The 20,519-nt window shown below is 47.2% G+C and overlaps 1 long non-coding RNA gene across 2 annotated transcripts in view; it reads left to right on the plus strand.

Annotated features, from left to right (window-relative positions):
- LOC113978508 overlaps positions 1–20,519 on the plus strand; it is a 35,858-nt gene that overhangs the window by 12,604 nt on the left and 2,735 nt on the right. Inside the window, exons 6-7 of one of the 2 annotated variants that reach the window (XR_003537601.1) lie at positions 5,465–5,602; positions 7,346–7,528. This is a non-coding gene — a long non-coding RNA (uncharacterized LOC113978508). The remainder of the gene's footprint in view (positions 1–5,464; positions 5,603–7,345; positions 7,529–20,519) is intronic. The other variant, XR_003537602.1, reaches the window with a different exon arrangement.

The following is a 20,519-nucleotide window of genomic DNA, read 5'->3' on the forward strand; positions in this document are numbered from 1 at the left end:
GCAGTGCTTGAGAGGTGTCAGACCTTTGGGACTCACTCCACAGCTCCACCACCGCACCCATCGATTGGGTAACAGCTGGGCTGCAGAGAAAAACAGCACAGCTCCATTTCCTTTCCTGTCCTTGACACCTGGGGGATCTCTGATGACTTGGCACGGCCCTGCTTGGATGTGTCACCTCGTGAGACAGCAGTTCTTGGGGACAGCACCTTCCAGAGGCACTTGCACCAAAGGGGAATTCAGTTCTGAACGTCCGTGTTTCTCCTGATTAGTGTTGGCTGTGAACGCTGTCACAGCTTTGCAGTTTACACTGCAGCTCAAACCCCCCAATTCTGACAAAAACAACCATTTCAAAATGCTTTGACATCTGCTTTTCCGCAGAAATGAGAGCTGCTTTCTGTTCCTGATAGCTCTGTCAAACTGTGACAGGTAGCTGTGAAATACCTGGTGCTTTACAAGTCCGACAGAGTTGTAAGTTTGCAAGTCTGAAGCCGTGTGATCCCTGCAGATAGAGAAGTCTGTTAAACTAATAGACTTGGATTGCATTTCTGGAAGGGAGGTTGTACAGTTTGGGTTGCTTTGCCTTGCTGCTCTGATTCCTATGTAGAGCCAGACATAAGTATAGCTCACCTCAGCCTCTTTCTTATTTCTTGGATTAAAAATCTTAGTGAAGTTGCAGATTTTTGACTTAAGATCATCGGGCTCCTTTTCTCGGATCTTCAGATCTGAATGATTTGTTTCCAAAAGGCTTTATCTGTCTTTAACGGTGCTTTGTAAACGGAGTGGCCGGATCCGGCTGAGATCAAAAGGTTCCCATCAGATTAAGGGAGGGGGGTAAATAGCTCTGCCGAGACCCCTCTCAGAACTCAGACACAGAGCTGTGGCATTAGCAAAGCAGACATTGGACTTCTCTCCAACCATAGCTACTGGCCCTGTCACACTCCAACAGGAGCCTTGTACCGTGTTAGGATGCTGATATCCAGTATCCCTCTGTCATTTATGCTGGATAATTGCAAACTGCATGGAGAACGTACATCCGAAGCACAGCAAATAGAAAGGGGAAATATCCGTCAAGGTATTGTTCCAACAACGCATTTGTTAGGGGGTCATCAGAAGAGGGTAGGAAAAAAAATTGGTGCTTCTTGGCTTGACACTCCCTAAAACCTTCTTTCATTTCCGTCTTCCTCCTCATCCTCCCCAAAACAACCCTCACATCAAAGTGCTTGGACTGCAAAAATTTGCAATCTTGAAATACAATTCCACGATTGTTACATCTCCATCCCCAAAAGTCTCACCGGAGTCAGCTAAGCTGTTTCCTAAGGATCTGCAGTCCCCCTTAAAGTAAATGAATGGTGCAGGTGTTCAGCAAATTTAGAGATTTGGGACAACCTGCACTTTCCCGTTCCACAGTGCAGTGTCAACAGCACAGCCAATACTTATCATTCATTCTCAGCTGTCAAAGGACAGGCACAATATTTGCCCAACTTTTTTTGATGACTGGCAATCTTTGGATGCTCTGTATTAAATTAGCTTTAAATAGCTTATTTTGCTGGGGATGTGGTGATTGAAATCCGTGTACCTGCTGGCACAGCGTCCAGGGGACTCACATGATCGGCCCTGCATTCCCAGGTTATTCACGGAGGCTGCAGCCGGGAGACAGCGCGTGTGTGTCTGGGAGAGGGTGGGGTGGAATATTCATGCCATTGGAAACACTCACGTTGTTACTTAACAACTCCATTAACCTCGTGTCACAAGTCACGACCTTGTGCTGACCCTGGCGGGCAAAGCAGGGCAGCTCTGAAGTACAAAACATGAAAGTGCGAGAAGGAAGGAGCAGAGGAGGAGGAAAGCTCAGCTCTCCCTGGAAGGGACTTGCCAAGCCGCTCAGACAAAGCGCCGAACAAAGGCTGTGCACGGGCCATCCCGCCCAGGCGCTCACTGCCGGGGGCTGCCAGCGGAGCTTTCCACAGAGCTGCGGACTGACACGGCCTGTCAGCCGGGAGAGTCCCTGTCACGGACAGAGCAGAGGGGAGAGCCCCAGAGCACACGGATCGGAGCCTTTAGATCTCCTGCTCCTGTCCCTCTGCTCTGCAGCACAGCCCTGGGGGCACAAGTGCTGTGTTCAGAGCTGAGCCTGGAACTTCATCCCACCTCGATTTCAAAATCTGGGGGAAGGGGAAAACTTCACCAACCAAAGATGCTTTTCCTGTAGCTTTTTGTCCCAGGAGTCTTTTTGGTATCGGTGGGATGGTCACAAGCCCAACCAATGTCAGCATCAGGAAATGGGCAAAGTGACCCCAGTTTTAAGTGAGAAGGAAGAAGGTGGGATCTGATTGGCAAGGGTGGAAGGGCAACAGGAATTTGTTTGGCAGAGTAAGAACTGTTGCAAAAGTTCTGTGGGACCTGTAAAAAGGTACTTTGAAGGCAGGCTGGGAGTGTCGGTGAGAGCTGTGGAGAGGTGATGAGAAATTCCTCTTGGTGAAGAGCTCTGGGGGGAAACATCAACTCACAGAAGCTCAGACAAAGTGCTTTTTTCTTCCTCTTATTTTCCATCAGAGTAGCAACACAAGTGGTGACACCTGAGGATGGACAAGGGTGGTTCAGTGAGCATGTGAGGAATTAGTCACATGTTGTGCTGAGCACATATTTTGGTCAGAGCAGCTCAGTGCTCCAGGAACTCTGACCTGTGTGACCGAGGGCTCGGTTACTGTTTGCCCTCTCCAGAAAACACCAGGACAGGATGTTTCTGAGGAATTTCCATAAAGAGCCTTTCTAAAATCACTTACTTCAAAAAGAGGCCCTCGGTGCAAGCAGAGATTGGCTTCTGTTCTGAAGTTTGAGGTTTATGAAAATTGGTGTTTCTCTTTGATTTTCCAGGAGTAAATAATTACAGGTTTGACATCCGCAAGCTTTTAAGTATGATGAGTCACACCTCCAGCTATGAGATGGTTCATAAAATTCTCACTAGCATCAAAATAATAAACGCTGGGTTGTTTTTGCTTTCTTCCTGGATTTGCACCCTTTAGGGTTCCCGGGTTTGGGTTTTCTCCTTTGGCTGTCTAAAGTGAGCTCCTTACTGCGAAGCCTGTGCACGGCAAATTCCAGGAGTGAGGTCATCCAGAGAAGCTGGACAACCCTCAAGAATTGCAACAAAATCCTGACAACAAGCAAAGGAGGTCTGGCATGAAATCCTACCCAGTGCCCGTGTGCCAGCCCGGGAGGTGCCCCAGTGTATGGAGTGCTGTGTTCTCAGCAGGGCTGTATCTCCTGTTTGATCTCCAGGAGCACCAGAGAGCCCTTCCCGGCTGACAAGAGCCAGGCCGGGCCAGCTGTGCCACGGACCCTCCCACTTCCCGCTGCCGATCCTGCTCGAGGCTCAGGGCTGCTGGCCCAGCTCTCCCTGTTTACATGTTTCCAAATTCAAGGAGGAAAAGCGAATATCAAACAGGCCTGGCCCTTTTGAAGTGGCTAAAGGATGCTATCGGGTCCAGGGGTGTGCTGTGCCTTTGAGGCTTGTTTGTCTTTGCCTGGTCCCTCTGTGCAGGCCTTTAAGGAGCCATTCCAACCTTCAAAGCCATCCCAATCCCAACGGAGCAGCCCTGGCACCAGAGCCAGGGCTGGGTGTCCTGTGTCGAAACACTTTGCTGGGAGGTTTTCAGACGTGGAAGTTTCTTTATTCTTTTGCAATAAATAATTGGACTGAAATTAGTTACTGTCCAACAGGAAGAAAATAAGGGACTTGGTTTGGTTTTTAAGGAGGAGGTTTTGTCCCTCAGCACTGAGCTTCCTTTCTAATGTCAGCTGGAACGGTTTGGAGCCCTTTTCTCATACTCACACACGAGTAAGTGATGGTCTTAAAATGCATCCTACTCCTTTTCTCAGCTTTAGCTCGCTAACCAGGAGATCGCTGTGGCTTTTGGCCAGATCCTCGAATCACTGTGTGCTCCTGCTCTCTCCTGGTCAGAAGCTGGAATTGCTACTTAAGCACATAAGTCGTGTTGGAAGGAGAAACTCAAAGCACTTGGGATTTCTTGTGGCTTATTTTAGGAGTCTCACTTTGCCAAACCTTTTATAAGATTATAAAAAGTCTTTTATAAGTGAAAGAAGTGCTTTTGCTAATTAGAAAGCAGCGAGGAAAATAAAATTTTGAAACTCCAAATTCTTAAAGGAAGTGACAGTTTTGAATATCAATATTAGAAAAACAACAATTGAAAAAATTGCAATTCATTACTAAGAGCTTTTTTAAATCCAGGATCCGATTCTTTTAATAGGTTTGAGTCTTTTTATAGGTTTTCCAAGAACTAGAATAAAAGCAGCTCAGACATAGAATCACAGAATAATTTAGGTTGGAAAAGACCCTCTAAATCATTGAGTCCAGCACTGCCAAGGCCACCACTAACCCGTGTCCCCAGGTGCCACATCTACATGTCTTTTAAATCCCTCCAGAGATGGGGACTTCCCTGGGAGCCTCTTTCCCTGTGTCTGACACAAAGAGTCTGAAAATCAAAACAATCAACAATGTCTCTTGAGAGGGGAAAAAAAAAAAACAAAACAAAGTTTTTAAGTTTCATTTTCACCTTTTGTTTTTTGCTATAAAAATGCAAAAAGTATCAATTCTGTTTCTGTGAATAATTTTAGATATTTTTATTTTCTAGGCAGCTCCTTAACAACTATTTTGGTTTGTAGGTCAATTAGTTGTGCCCTGAATGGAAAGCAGCAGGAATTTTGCACTTTTTTAGTGTTGTAGTGAGTGAGTCCAGGTAACTATGAGAGGCAACAGGGTTGAAGTTTTAGAAAGAGATGGATTGTTTAGTACCTGGGCTTTACTCTTACTGTGAGCAGCCTTTTGGCTCCTACAAGATCTTCTTTGATTGCCAGACATCCTGGAGACCCCTGAAAAGTTCAGGGTACAGCAACAGGGGGAAACCGTCTTTTGTCCTCTGCTAAAATCATTTCCACATCCCTTTCCTTGCCTAGTAAGGGTTTCCTGGGTTGTTAAAAATCTCTGTTGGTACCACTGGGATGATTTTCATGTAGGAACAACCTCACAAAGGTCTGGACACCTGGTGATTGCACAGAGTGTCTCTAACAGACGAGATTCAAACATTAAAATGGTCAGCAATGTGAACGAGGTGGTTATGTCCTGGTATGGTTTATTCTTATACTTTGCTGTGTGATGTTTAGGAAGAGACGTTGGAAGCAGCCAGAGATGTTCTGGCCAGTCTTGGCCAGATGATACAGAGTATATTGAATCCTGCAAAAAAACATCTCCCCCACATTGTGAGATTTTGTACTTGATTAGTTATAAAGAATGGGCAGAGATTAGAGACTAATCTTTGATTGGATGCCTTTTAAGGGGGCAAAATGTTGTGTGATTTTTTTTTCCCTTGTAAGTATTGTCTTATACCAAAATATTCTCCTTCCCTATCTCCCGTAATTTGTTTTAAAATTGTTATCCTGGTCTTAGGGACATGGTGATAATTTCCATGACAACACAGAAAGATTCCAAAACCAGAGATTTCTGACTAAATATATGAAGGTTGTTGAAAAGCACAACCGCAAGAATTCTGCCTACTCACTGAGAATAACAGACAGAAGAGTTAAGGTCTGTGATCTCATCTTTGGAAACCAAAATGTTCTTTACATCGTGTTGATTTACTTCATGTGGGATGTTTTTAAAATTGGGTGAACAAGCATCTCTCCAAACTATAGCAATTTGTCCTTGATGTGCTGATGCCCAAAGCCTTGCTGGGTGTCAGGTCTTAAATTGGTCCTGATTCCAGGTGTAAATCCACAGAACAAACCCCCACAGAACCCAGGCTTTGTGACCAGGTGGCTGCAAAGAACTGAAACCCGTCCAACCCCCCATTTGAGCCAAGTGTAAAGCTGTGCTTAGACCCCACCCCAGTTTAAACCTCACATTTGGAAAGGTCCCAAAGCAGAGTCCCTGCCCCTGAGCTGCCACTGCCCAAGCTGGCTGAGGCACCTCTGCTGCAGCACCCAGCTCTCTTGGTGTCACATGGCTTCCCCCTACATTTATAGGGGCTTTCTGGAATTCCAACCACCACTCCCTGTGACAGGAACACCTCCACTGTGCTCCAGGTGTTCTGGGACAGGATCCTTCAGCAGGTACCAGTTTACAAAGACAATAAGTCCCTGTGCCTTGCCCAGGGGTGGCACCAGGGCCAATGACATGCAGCTCCATGTTGGGGAAGGAGTTTGGAATAGTTTAGGATTTAGAAAAGCCCTCACTGGAAGTGATGTTGATTATCCCAGTGTTCTGCACCCACATCTGGCAGTGACTAACAGTTCCTAATTTATGCTAATAGCTTCCCCGAGTCAGATGGGGATGGTTGGCCCTTCACACTGCCCTGCTCTTTTATTGTGGTTCCCCTCCAGAGATCACCAAACAATGCAATTTAACCTGGGGGTTGTTCCTGGGAGAGAGCTGCCCACTCCTACCTTTCTGCTGCCTCCTAAATGCTCCCTTTGCATGGCAAATAATGCAAATCAGGGCTGAATTTTTGCCTTCCCTAATTGCAAAGCTGGTTACTCTTCTGTGTAAACAAGCTGATGGTGTTTTATTTGCTGACAGAAAAAAAAAGGATTGGGCCAGTTTATATTTGGGAATGCTTGGGGTTTTGTCGGTGGCTCATGGGCTAAGCCTGATGGAGACATTCGGTTTCTATTGAATGTTGGAAAATAACAAGATTTTGGAGAAAAAATCCTGAATCTTCTTGGTGTGAAGTGTTTGGTTGGGCTCTGATCCCCTGATTTTTCTGCTGTTACATTAATAAAACCTGTAAGTACCAAATGAAAACAGATTAATTGCATGCTGTCACCCAGCAGCTTTGGTTCTGTTTTACAAAATTTTCTGTAGCTACTCACATCTCTAAAAGGCTGTAAAGTGCCACAGTGCTCTATTGGTGGAATTCCATATATCTCACCTTTCCTTCTAGAGGTAGAAATAATTCCAAAGGTGGAGGAAAAGGGACTTTTGCATTTATTTTTTTCTGTGTCAAGTCTTGCACCCTGAGGAAGTCCAGAAACTGTGTATCCTTGGATATGGCAGCATCCAGGGACACCACTCCTGTGTCTCCAGCACAGCACAAGGATAATGCTCGGGTTTGGGGCTTGGGGGAAAAAACAGCTGGAAAGGGTTGGAGGCATGTGCTGCACTACGGGAAGTCCTGGATTCTCCTGAATCAGTTCCCAGCCTTTCCTTGTTTATCCTGGTGTGCCTCAGGTTGCTCTGTTCCCTCTAATCAGGCTTTCCACAGAGTTCCTTTGGAGGTGTCAGTCACATTCCAGGGAATTGTTCAGTCAGAGACACTAATTTTCCCTGCAGCCTCTGTGTGTGTGACAATGCTTGTACCACGTGTAAAGTCCCGGGATTCCCATCTCCTGGTTATCCCAGATATGCACAGGGATGGGAACTGGGCATCCTCTCTACTTGGGTGCTTCAGGAACTGATCCAAAGAGAAACCTCTGGCTGGACAACTGTTAAAGAGAATGTGACTCGGGGAAAAAGGTAATCCATCTTTTCTTACGACAGACTCTCAAGTTGGATCAGCTTCCCGGATTTGCAGTGATCCAAAGGACATTGGCTTAGCCTCATGACTCCTTTTCATTCCATAATAGCCTGTGGGATTTAGTGATAAGGAACTGTCACTAAAGACTTGTCATCCTGAGCCAAAAATCTGTTCACAAGAAGTGACTCCTGCCAAAGACTTGGTTCTCTAAAGTCTCGGACTTTGGTCTCCAAGTGTTGTGGAATGTCATGGGCTCCAAATGCAGGAGGAAAACCATATTTGCAGGCAGAGTTTTCACTTGGTTCTATCAGTGGGGACACTGAGTAGAATAAATAAAGGAATTCAAGAACAGACTGTATTTAGCTCTAATTAAAGGGCAATCTCAAAATTTGCCAGATTCAGTAAGTAGTGTATTAGCTCTGTCTGTCACAGCCCGCACAGTCCATTTGGAAGCTGAGTGAATTCCTGGAGGCACATAAAAACCTAGTGTGTTTTACATGGTATTTTACCACACAGAGTTTGGGATGAGCAAAGTGCTACTTATGCCCTGATTCAGGTGCCTGTTGCTCCTGTGCATTTTGGGGTGGTCCTCTGTGGTGGCAGGAATTGCCCCTCGGGGACTGCAGTTACACAGCTCCCAGAAGCACTGGGCTGAGAGCAAGGGAAAACTTTGGGAGCGGTTCGAGGAAGTTACACCCTCAGCTGACTTTGCCCCTGGTGTCTCAAACCAAGAGACTCTGAAATATGGGGTGATTTGATAGAAAAAAAACCCAGAAATATGATGCAGTTGTACCCTTGGCACTGCTGCTGTGGCAACTCATTGGTGCAGCCTTGGCTGAGGGGTTTTGTGCCACTGAAAGAGCCCCTGGGGGCTTTTGGTGCCCAGCCTTAGACCATCCACTGTTAGGGGTGTTATTTGTCCCGCTTGTGTTAATCAAAGAGATAAATGTAAGCCTTAAAATATGTGGGCTAATCTGATCATATCAAACCTATTTCAGATGAAAATTTAATTAAAAATGTGTAATCTCTTCATCAAAGGAACTAACAAGGCCTCTCATTATGCCTTCACAGTAGAAGTTCAGGCTGATGCAAGAAAACCCCTAGTAACATGAAGGGAGAGTTCATCTGTCCACACAAGATATTTGTCAGGCATTTGCCACATCAGAGATTTGTCCAGACTCTCCTTATAGGATCTTTTAGACAAGATTTTTCTATCTATTGTATAAGGTTAATATATATGGTGTCTCCATATTAGGGAAAAATAGGCTCTCCTCTGAGGCACAATTCATCTCACCCTGGCAGAGATATATCCAGATGTCCAAGATAAGACAAAGTGTGCCCTTCAAGTGCTCATTTCTCCTAGTTGTAGAGAGAAGCTGGAAAACTAGCCTTCAGCCAGATTTCTGTGTGCTCTGCAGACAGAGCTCCTGACACTAATTTGGGCTGTGCAGCCCTCCGGAGTGCCAGCAGATAATCCAACTCTTTACCTGTTAACAAGTACAGAACATCCTCCCTGTGGGTTGTCTTTAATGCAGATGAATAATTTCAACCAATGGTACAGCCTTAGACATAACTCAGGGAACTTTCATGACTTATGCATGGCTGTAGTGTCACCCAGGAAAAGGCAGAGAAAACAACTAAAAATTCGGGACAAATCCAAGGAATTCAGTAAGAAAACCCCCAGTGGGATTCCTGAGCCTAATTGCTTTGCTGTATTTTCCCTGTAATTTATGGCACCCTGTCCAAGCATTAACCATCCTGGCAGTGCTCCAGCAGGCTGACAGGGTACATGTTAAAACCCAGCCAGCCTTCCAAAGAGATCAAGTTTCTCCCTCCCCACTCCTCCCTTCCTTTCCCTGTTGTATCTTCAAAAGGAAAAAGGCCCAGTGGTAACTCCAAGCTGAGGATTGAGGCTTTTCACAGCCTGGTCACATCTCTGCTCCATGAAGTGCTCAGTGTACCATCAGTCCTTCAGAGATTTGGTCAAAGTCTTCATTTTAAAGTGAGGAAACAAGAGGTTTTTTGAGGGAAATGTGTTCTCCCTGGCTCTGAAACTTGCCAGTGCCGGGTTCTAAGCCAAGACTTCTCTTGAACATGGCTGGCGTCCCTTGCTGTCTGCATTAGCACTGCTCTGTGGGAATGCTGGAGCTTCATTTCCCCAGCTCAGGGGTGATCTTGGGTGATCACAGACAACTGCAGATACAGAGGGTCACCTCCAAGGCCTTCAGAGAGCAGGTCATGAGGTGTGCCAAGGGCTGCAGATGGAGGGTAAGTCCTGTCCTGTTCAGTTGGAGCAGAGGAGACTGAGGGGAGACCTCACTGCAGTTCCAATGCCTGGGCAGGGGCAGAGGAGGGGCAGGGACTGAGCTCTGCTCTGGGGGGACCAGGGACAGCAGCCAGGGAATGGCTGGAGCTGTGTCAGGGCAGGCTCAGGTTGGATCTCAGGCAAAGGTTCTTCCCCCAGAGGCTGGTTGGGCACTGCCCAGGCTCCCCAGGGCAGTGGGCACAGCCCCAAGGCTGCCAGAGCTCCAGGAGGGTTTGGATGATCCTCTGGGGCACAGGGTGGGACTCTTTGGGATGGGCCTGTGCAGAGCTGAGGGTTGGACTCGATGGTCCTTGAGGGTCCCTTCCAACCCAGCATATTCTGGGATTCTGGGATAACAGAACCATTAGCGTGGAAATACAGGAGTGGTCCATGGAAGGTCCATCCATGCACATCTCCCTGACCTGATCAAGGGCAGTGTGAGCTCCCAGTGCCCACACACACCAGGCACACACTGACAGGCTCCTACACGGATGGTTCAGCTCAGATCAGGAGAGAAAAATGATAAATGAGCGGTTTAAAAATGTGGCTAAACAGAGCTCCTCTTCCTCCACCAGGATGTACAAAACCACTGTGGGGAGCCTTGCTGATGGAGAGCTGGGATACACAATAAATCTCTAGAGTCTGGAAGCAAGCAGGCTCACAGTTTGTAAGCAGGAACATCTTTGGTTACCAGTAGGTGTCATTGCAGGTTTGTGGACACTGGGCCCAGCACTTGTGACATGGTCACAGCCATGGCCAGGCTTCTTGGAACTCCACCTGCTCCTGTGTAGAGAGACCAGCTCCTCATTCCCACACTCCTGGGAGTTCAGGGCCCTTTCTTCAGTAACTCCTGCTCAGTGTTTTTCCTTGGCTCACACATTCTCTTCAGCACTGCAATGGGTGTGTAGGAAGCAGCTGTGTTTCTTCTGGGCACACTTTCCACAAGCCCAAAGAAGGCACCTTTAGAAGGCCTGGCTCTACAATGGAAATGCCATTTTGCCAACATTCCCAAGTCCACTGAGCAAATCTCAGATTTCAAAGATGTCCAGAGGTATTTGACTGTCTAGAGATTTGAACTAGAAAAATGACCTTTTTATTGTTGCCACGTTGTTCTTTGGGTGGTTCAGTTCTCTGCCTCCATTCCCAGGAGAGTGCAGGATGTTTGTGTCAGCAGCACAGAGACAAACAAGCAGCTCGTGGGGCAGAACAAGAGCATGGAGGGGGCACGGGGACCGTGTGTGTAACCCTACCCAAACATCCACCCCTCAAGCTCACATTTCCATGTGCAGCCCACACTTGTATGGAGCTTTGGTGGTCAGAGGTACAAACACACAGTCCCAGCTCCAGCCTCCTCTGGTGGGACAGGTTTCCTGCCCTCAGTGACTCTCACCTCTGTGGGTGGCTGGGGCTGTGGGAGGGCTCAGAGAAGGGCTCAGGCAGCCTGGAAGTGCCTTTGCTGGAATTCCTTTGCCCAACACATCCTCAGGTCACATTCCCTGCTCCACAGCTGCAGCTCACTGAGATCCACACTGCTTCTGGAACACATCCTGGCCTTTCTCTTCCTGTGCTGCTTCTGACTGATTAGAGAAGAAATCCTTGTTCTCAGTCCCAAGGCTCTTGTTCCTGCATCCTATTCCCATGGTCCAATTCCCCACAGCAATGCCATTCTTCCTGAGGCCACTCTGATCCTCCTGGATGTTAATAGTACCTCCCAGCTCCACAGCATCAGCAACTTTGACTCCGTGTTCTGACAGTTGGTGCCAGGGTCATTCCCAGAAATATTTTACAAGGTTGGTTGCAGGTCTGATTCTTCAGAAATGCAATTAATTGGCCCATTCCAGCCCAATCCTGCTTGGTCCTTTATGCTACCATTTATTTTTTTAAAGAGTGTTCTATCTACAGCAAAATTCTTATACCAAGCCTTGTCTTCCATGGTTTAACTACTGCTGCCCCAGCTGATATTCTGCCAAATCCTACCCTGCTGTCCACTAGCCCTGAGCAATGACATGTCCATGGACATCTGGTGAACTGAATCCTCTCCTTAAATCCCCAGGTGCTTATTGGGATGCCTGAGTAGGGGTAGCTAAAGCACATGGTTTGGGACCTCAGGAGTGGAATATGTTGGCCCTGAAGGCTGGAATAAAGAACACCCCTCCCACAGCCTTGCTGCCACTCACAAATGGCACAACACTGCCCTGAGTTTTCAGTGCCACAGAACTGCCTCCATGGAGTGCGTGGAGAGGATGTTAAAGCAGTGAGGCACAAATGGAGAACCGAGAATAATAATTTATTGTAGAATATATTAACCAGATTCCCAATGCCCAGGTTTGTGGGCCGTAGAGAGCTGTCAGCCATAACCACATGACTGCCATGCACCTGCCCAGCATATTTAGTGGGAATTTTGGAAAGGACAATGTGGTTCTGCAGGGCAACTGCAGGTCTTTTCTCCTGGCCTTGTAAGCCCCCAGTGATCTGGGAACCACAGCTGTAGCTCTAGACAGTGTTCAAGTTCCTTTGTTCCCTTCTTAGAACTGAGATTAAAGTATCTTCCTTCAAAGAGGCGAGAATTTCAAGGCAAAAATTTATTCAACAAGCTGATCCACTAAAATCAAATGAAAAATCTGATGCATACAGAACTACTGTTAATAGGAGAACAGGTTTACAATGGCAAGGCTCTCTAGTTTTTGCTCTATAATGGCTTGAAATACGATGGTACTAAATTTATGTCTTTAAAGTTTTTGGACCTCATAAAACTCACATAATGGACTAAGCCAAGTGGCTCCTTAGAGTTCATTTTATTTCCTACTCTTTTCTTTACAGGTAGAGATGATATCTTTATTGGGGCATCTGGACTTGCTGCAACACTGAGAGGTAAATTGGGCATGAATAGTCAGAAGAGCACTCAGAGATCTGGATATTTGTGTAGCTGCCATCAGCATCAGAAACAACAGTAAAGCAAAGGGAGGGAAACACACCAAAGAAGGAACATAACCATAAACCTGCATTTAAATAGTATGGCCTAAATTTTCCATGACTGGTTTCATCAGTCACTCCCTAGTAGCTTTTATGCCCTGCTAAATGACAGCACAGGGAGTCCTGTTTGTTTTGATGTGACAGCTCTTTGCTAGACCTGGGTTTGTGGGCAGGCACAGCTCCTGCCACCACTGGTGTTGTGACAAATGGGCTGCTCTGGAGAGCTGAGCTGTTCCCAGGACACTGCTCGTGCCACATCTCCAGCTCCCAGCACAGCAAGTGAGCAGCACTGGTGAGGCTGCTCCTGCCCCAGAGCATCCACTGACCACTGCTGCAGCTCTGATGGCAGGGGACGGGCTGCTGATGAATTCAGGCTCTGTTCTGCTCCTTGAATTCTTGAGGGGAGATTATTTACTTTACGGTGCCATTCAAAAGCGGTGGGGAGGTAATTCCTTTTGCTGGGTGTTTTTCCACTGATGTCGAGCAGTACTGTGTGATTATGAGGGCTGTGCTTTGTTAATTATGACCACATAGAAAACAATCCCACTGCATTGTCTCTGTGCTGGGTGGGTGAGTGTGTGAGCATTTCCAGAGTGAGTTCCCAGCTGTGGAGCTCCAAGGCCGTGTCCAGCTCACACCACAGAGCGTGGGGCAGCGAGTCCTCAGGGAATGCCATGACCAAACCAGCCCCAAGACTGGAAGCAGCAGGGCTGTGTTAGCACAGGGCTCCTTTTTGCAGTGAAATAGGGATTATTAGCTGGAATGCAGCTCTCTGCTAAAGGAGCTATGCTGCCTCCAGGTCTGTATGGATGCACCAGCATGGCCAGGGGGTAGCTCACCACCTTCTGTACCACAGAAAGGTACTGCTGCACCTGCAAATAATCTATTGGGTTGTTGCTGTAAAATCACAGTTGTTTTATGACAGTCCAGTGGCCCACAGCTGGATCAGGACTCTCACATCCATCCTATCCATCTGGTGCTGCACAGCAGGGTACTTGATATCCTAAAGCCATCAATCCCGGTCACTAGGAATTCCTTTGCCAGGATGAATCTCACTGGGCTATTCCTGGAAAGTGAATGCAAAATATGCATGAGGAGTTTAAAGCAAATCAGAGGGCACCAAACATGCAGAGCTTCTGTTTACACAACTCCAAACTTTTTCCATGTGACTTCATGGAGATGGCCAGCAGACTCCAAGGCTTCCTCTGTAAGGCTCTCTCTGCCATTGCAGATGCATCTGGGCTTTGGGAACATGGATGCCCTGTCTCTTCTGCCTGTGTGAAACTGCCTTCCCAGCCTCAGGAATGGCTTCTGCTGGGGGAGATCTCCAGGCTGGGTAAATCCTCACTTAATAGAAGCCAGCAGCTGGATTTCTTTTGATCCACATGACTCTCGTGGTGCTACAGCAATTTACACCACTTGAAAATGTGGCTAAGGCACATATAAAATAAAAAATCCCAGCCTGCACATTTGCAACAGGAAAGCCTGTGTGAAAGCAGCTCTGTCCCAGCCCTGCCCCTTGGAGAGCACTCCCAAGGTGAGGAGGAGGCAGGCTGCCAAGCCTGGCCCTGTGTTCATTCAGCTCCCTGGGACACATCAATCTGGGTTTCTGCTTCTGGGATTCACTTTCCTCAGAACAGTTGCTCATTCTTAGGTTTAACGAGAAGTTACAGAGCTCTTGTAGCTTTTGTTTGTAATTAGAGAGCAAAGCCTAATCCCCACTTCCTGCTCTATTAATAACAAACCATCAGCTCTTCTCCACACAGGAGAGCAGCAACTGAATATTGAAAACAGGGACACCTGCCTTACACACAGGGGCTCTGATCAATAGATCTCACAGCACTTCACAGGGGAAGGAAATATTTTAATTCTATGGGAACTGAAGCACAAGGGTGGGACAATCTGAGCACCACCAAGCGCTCCTGCTCCCTCGGGTTGCTTTGTCTGGCACTGGCAGGAAAACAAGCCCCAGAGACAGGGAATGTGAAGGTATGGGGCCAGAGGAACTGGTAGTATCCCACAAAGGATGTTCCAAAATACACAGAGAGATATCAAATATAAAGAGATACAAACTCGGATCTTTAAGTTCTGCTCAAAGGCTGAAAACTGGTGGGTCTGACCTGGGGAATTTTCATATGGCCTGTTTTAGAAATAAAATGTTTAGAGCTGTGGGCAGGAGTTTGACCTTTTCCTAACTCACAAGAAACATAGAACTCCTAAAAAGATTTCTAGAATCCTTCTCAAGGAGCTTTATCCTGAAAGCTTTAGGAGCCACGTTTGCCTTAAAAATAGGATTTGTACCTCTGAGCCCCCAGAAATGCTCCCTGCCCAGCCTGTCTGGCTGTATCATTCACCACTCCAAATCCACTGTTAGCAGCTCTGTTATTTAAATCTTTCTGAATCCTGGTGACAAACTGGCCTGAGGATTTCCTGCCATGAAAGGAGTTTGTTTTTTTCCTGCAGCTTAGGGACAAGTGGTGTTGAGCAAGAGGATTTGTCAGCTGATTCCCTTCAGACATTTGTTATAATTTGGTGGGAAGATGCAGAATTTACTATTCTCAGCAGTAGGCTGAGCTCCCAAACCTCTCTGTGTTCCTGCCATCCTTTGGGGAGGGGGATGTCCTGATCTCTCCCCTTGGGAGGGGGCTGTGGGGCATAAATTGTAGGGTTTATTGCCCTAATGTGCACTCAGTGCTGCCATGTGCCTGTCACACCCCACCACGTGCCAAAACAGCAGCCCCCCAAAGGAGCATGCGGTGACCTTGCTCTGATGTGTTTTAGGGAGAGAAACAAGGAATTGGGGTGGACTGCGTAAGCCAGGGAGGTCGAGGCTGTTGTGCCTGGCTTAAGAGGCAGTGGTACAATGCATTTAATTAAGTGTTTGTGTAACTGTTTATGCTCTCTTTTTTTCTGAATCCCTGTATCAGTGATTAGAAGTTTATGTTGATTGGCAAAACATTAAATAAGCAAAAATTCCCCAGATGGAAATTTTGCCCATGGCAGAGAAGGTGAAAACTACATGGAAAGAGATAAATGTGATGCCCTGACATGTAGAAATATGTTTGGACATGGTGAGAGCTATGAATGAGGGTTTGGTCCTGAAAATGAAACCAAAGCAAGACATTTCTTTGTGTAAGAAATGATGTGAGATCAGGTTGGCCTGAAAAATCCAATGAATTGGAAATCTGATGAGGTTGCAAACTAAAGTTGGCTGTGCTGGGTGGAGCCCTTTGGAGGAACAGAACAGACCTGGGAGCACAGGAAAAGATCCACACAGGAAGGAAAAACAAACACAGTGAGTACCCCCAAAAGAGTCCCAGCTCCTGAGCTTGCAGGGTGCAGGAAGGACTGAGGGACTTTGTGTCTGGGCAGGGACACTGTGAGAAACTCCTGTAGCGTGGGAACTGTGCCCAGAGCAGAGCAGGAACTCCTGGGAGAGGAGAGGCAGGAAGTCCTTAAAGCCACACACCCTGTGCCCATGGCTCCACCAGGGCCATCCCAGCTGGGCTGAGGTGCCTGGGAAACCATCCTTCCCGTTTCCCTGGGTGTCCCTGTGTTCCTCTGGCTTCACCAGCTCACCATCCACGGTCCCCCTCTCCCATCTCTCCCACACTTTGACCTCACACCATGGAACTGTCAGAGTGAGGAAACAGTTTGAGCTGAAACATTCATTCCACATTACGTGATTCCAGATTAAAGGCAGGAAACATTTAACCCTTTGAAAGCCTTCTCCCCTCATCCTGTGATGCCTTGGCTCCAAACTCCTGGCAAACCACATGGAAATAGGTGGTGAGCATTGATGGTTTTTGGATGTATGTCCTTGTCTTATCAGGGGCTCTTACAGGGGTGTCTGGGCTTTGCAAACTGAACATTTGCCCTCGGCCCTACTCCCAGTTCTTGGGTCTTCCAGTGCTGAGACATATTTGCAGTGTGGGGAAAACGTGCACTGCCAAAAGTGCAGAGATGAACCTCTGGCTCCATGTGTTTCACTTCACTCCCCAGTTTGAGGTTCATAAGTGGAAACGGCTGAAATTAAAACTACAGAAATAGATAAAATGAGGACTCTCAATGCTTAGCAGTCAGGATTTAGAAACAAAACCTCTTGCTTTCTTTAAATAACACCAGCAGAATAGCACTTACATAGAAAATGTATCACTTCACAGCCCTGACACAAACATGTATTCTGGGTTCTAAAAGCTGCTCTTTTGGCAGATTGTGGCTCTCCTGAGGGCCAGCTCCTGCTCTCCAGCACTGACTGATGAGCACTGCTCAGAGGTATTTGCTATTTGGGGCTGATTCTTGGACTCTGGACTTCATAGGTGGTCTTGGCAGCTGAAAGGGTGGCTGAGAGTGGCGACTCCAACCCTCCATTCCCTGCTGGAGCTGTCCCAGCGTGTGCACTGAGAGCAGCCATCCCACTGCAGCCCTGCAGGAGCAGGAGTGACTCTGCCCTGGGGGACACACATGGGCCGGGAGGTGCCCAGGCCGGGGGGTTTCCCTGCTGCTCTGAAGGATGGAGATGGGAAACACCCCATGGCTCTCCAAGGCCTGGGCTCTGATTTCCATGTCAGCAGAGTAGCCCCAGATGAGGAGTTCACAGAAACAACATTTTGGTTCAGGCCCAGAGAGCCCATGGTTTCCCAGTAACCATTTTCTGTGCATTGGGGAGGTTCTCACAAGTGTTGACCTCCCCCAGCATTCCCAGACGGAGGGATGGGAGCACAGACTGTTGAAGCAGAACTGCCATCACCACTGTCTCTGTATCCAGCACTTCCACCAGCCTGTTACCTTTCCCAGGGCTTGAGGGAGGCTCAGTCTCTCTTATCAAAAATCAAATGCACACAGCAATGTAATTTAAAGATTTTATTTCTCCCCCTGCTCTTTGCTGACAGCCCCAGAGCTGCCGAGGTGTGCACAGTGTACCTTGTTCTGCTGGGTAAAGAGTGAAATCAAAATGAAATACAGAGTCTTGCTCATTCAAACTCACAGAACCCCAGACTGGTTTGGGTTGGAAGGGACCTTAAAGCCCACCTCATTCCACCCCCTGCCATGGGCAGGGACACCTCCCACTATCCCAGGTTGCTCCAAGCCCCGTCCAACCTGGCCTTGGACACTTCCAGGGATGGGGCAGCCACAGCTGCTCTGGGCAATCTGGTCAAACCCCTTTGCTCAGAGAGCACGAGTATGAGTTTCAGTCCCCAGCAAATGTAACACCACAATCTTCATCAAAGAGAGGGAGGCAAGAGAAGAGGCTATTGCACTTCAGTGGGATATTCCAAAATAGTTTGCTTTTTCCTCATGGCACAGGAAAATACTGAGCTTTGAAGTGAAATGCAGTGCAGAACACTGAGGAGTGGTGGCTCCTGCAAGCATCTGGAAAACTGGATCCTAGTCAAAAGTGACATAATTCAACCCTCTTTGTGAGAGTTCAAAGCCCAGAAAAAGCCCAATCTCTGCTTATCTGGTGAGCTTTGTAACCAACAGAGAAGGTACAGTGTGTCTCCAGATTCAGCAAAAAACCCCTAATATCTTTTCAAAATGACTGGTTACTGATTGTGAGTGTTCTGCATGACTGTCCAGAGAGAAGAAAAATGTCCTTAGGAACAGTCTCCACAATCATCCATAATAACAGCACAAGGCATCATCTTCAGAAAATGTGCAGCTTCCCCCTGACCTGCCTGAGGAGACTGGAAGTGTCTCTGTGACGAGATCCAGAGCCTGAGACTTGAAACCCATTTGGATAAGAAGGAAAATGTAAAAAATGTATCTTCTAAAGAAAAGGAGATTGGTATGACAGCTCCTGAACGAATTGGGTCCCAGGGTTTACAGAGCCCATCAGCTCATCTCTCTGCTTCATATTTGGTGGTTTTCCATCTGCAGGAAAAACTGAAGCACCATCATTTAGGATGAACTTTGTCCACTTCATGATGGATGAAGTTATTGCATCAAAGGAGGCTGACAGATGAAGGGAGACTAGAACTGGGTTTGCTGCTGTGCTTTCCATGCTGCTGTTTATTCTAAAATCTTCAATAATGGGCAAAAATCTGACAAAGCAGAAAATCCCCAGCTGTCCTGAGCTCATCTACCACTTGCACAGCTGCTTAGAGAAGAGAACCTGCTTGGCTGAACCAAAGGGATTTCAGGGGGAGCAGCAAAACTTAAGAACTAAACAGGTTTAAGTGAGCAATGACAATATTAACGAGCTCAATATCAAGCACAAAACAAGGGAAGGAAACATTGGGCTAAGCCAGTGGGAGCACTTGGGGAGAAATGGCAGGAATTCAAGAGTTTGTCTAAATACAGAGTTGTACTGACTTCATTTAGCTGTGCTGTAAAATACTTTGAGTAAATAAGGTCAAAAGACTAAGTAGACACTTTTCTTTCTCTATAAACCATGTTTGGAGTTCAAATATTGGGAAATAAATTTGAAACTAACCAGCAAAAAATCTGTTTCTAAGCCAAAGGAAGAAGAATTGAGGAAGTTTTTGCTTGCTAAGTTAAATGAGAACAAAGACATGAATGGAGAGGGACAAAGAGGGCAGAGCCAGTGAGAACAGGGTGGGGGGAATTACCAAAGGAAGAGTCTTGCTTTGTCTCCACTACTGATAGATTGGATCATCTTCTCTAGCCCCATTGTCCCTGATATTGAGGCTTCTGAAGTGAAACTGGAGATCTTTTGTAACTTTAATGACACGGTTTTCCTGTACTGGCCCCAGAGGAGACAGGCCCAGCTCAGAGCACTCTGAGAATGCACCAACAGCTCAAAGTCAGCAAGTGCTGTGTTCTGCTGCTCCAGGGCCTGTGCTGGCCCTGCAAACAGCTCTGCCATGGCCGGGGGGATCCTCACCCAAAATCTTCTACCTTGCTAGGGGGCAGAGGGAAATCCAGCAGGAACAATCAGCTGGCAGCCTTCCAGTTCGCCTTGGAAAACAAGCGGATTCCTGGTACAGCCCAGGTTCCTTTTGATGCCTCCAGAAGTCACTCTTTCCTCTTCATTTGTACATCTGACACCAATGCTGGGAGCAGCCAGGTGCCCTGGATACAAACATTCCTGTCTGAGCTGGTCCCTGAAATCAGGGTCTGAATTTTCTGTTCTGAACCTCTGCTTCAGTGTAAAAGTTGAATCCAGACAGCTCAGTGTTTAAGGAATGCAGAAGTGAGATGTGACTTCTGCTGTTAATATTTTGTCTCTCCCTGCTGCAGTGTGGGCAATTCCTTTCTCTCTCCTGCTGACCCTCTCCTGTGGGTGCTGAGGGTGTGACAGACGTGTCCATACCCTTCCCCTCACCTATGGACACAGTGACTCCAGTGAAGAGATCTGGCCAAGAGCAGCAGGCAAGTCACAGCAAAAGTTAAGAATAGAGCCTGACTTTCCCATCTCCCAGGTCCCACCGTATTTCCGTGGGGAACCACTGGAAATGTGTGAGAAATGCAACTGTCAGGGACAGGGCAGAAAACAACCATTTCCAAATCCCCTCAATAACTCCCAGGATTGCTGTAAGTGCTCAGTGCCAGCCTTCAGCTCAGTCAGGTCCTACCACAGCCTGTCCTTTCTGTCACTTCTCCCAACTTTTAATTACATCCTTGGGTAACACAGCTCTCTGTGCTCTGTGCATACCTGGAGGGAGGTGCATGGCCTGGTAGCTGCTGTAAAGGATTGAGAATTAATTACAAAGGACACAGGGTTTGAGCTCCTCTCAAGTGCTTGCTCA

This window comes from Neopelma chrysocephalum, unplaced genomic scaffold (genome assembly GCF_003984885.1).
Source record: "Neopelma chrysocephalum unplaced genomic scaffold, ASM398488v2 Primary Assembly neopelma1_336b, whole genome shotgun sequence".
Lineage (NCBI taxonomy): Eukaryota > Metazoa > Chordata > Aves > Passeriformes > Pipridae > Neopelma > Neopelma chrysocephalum.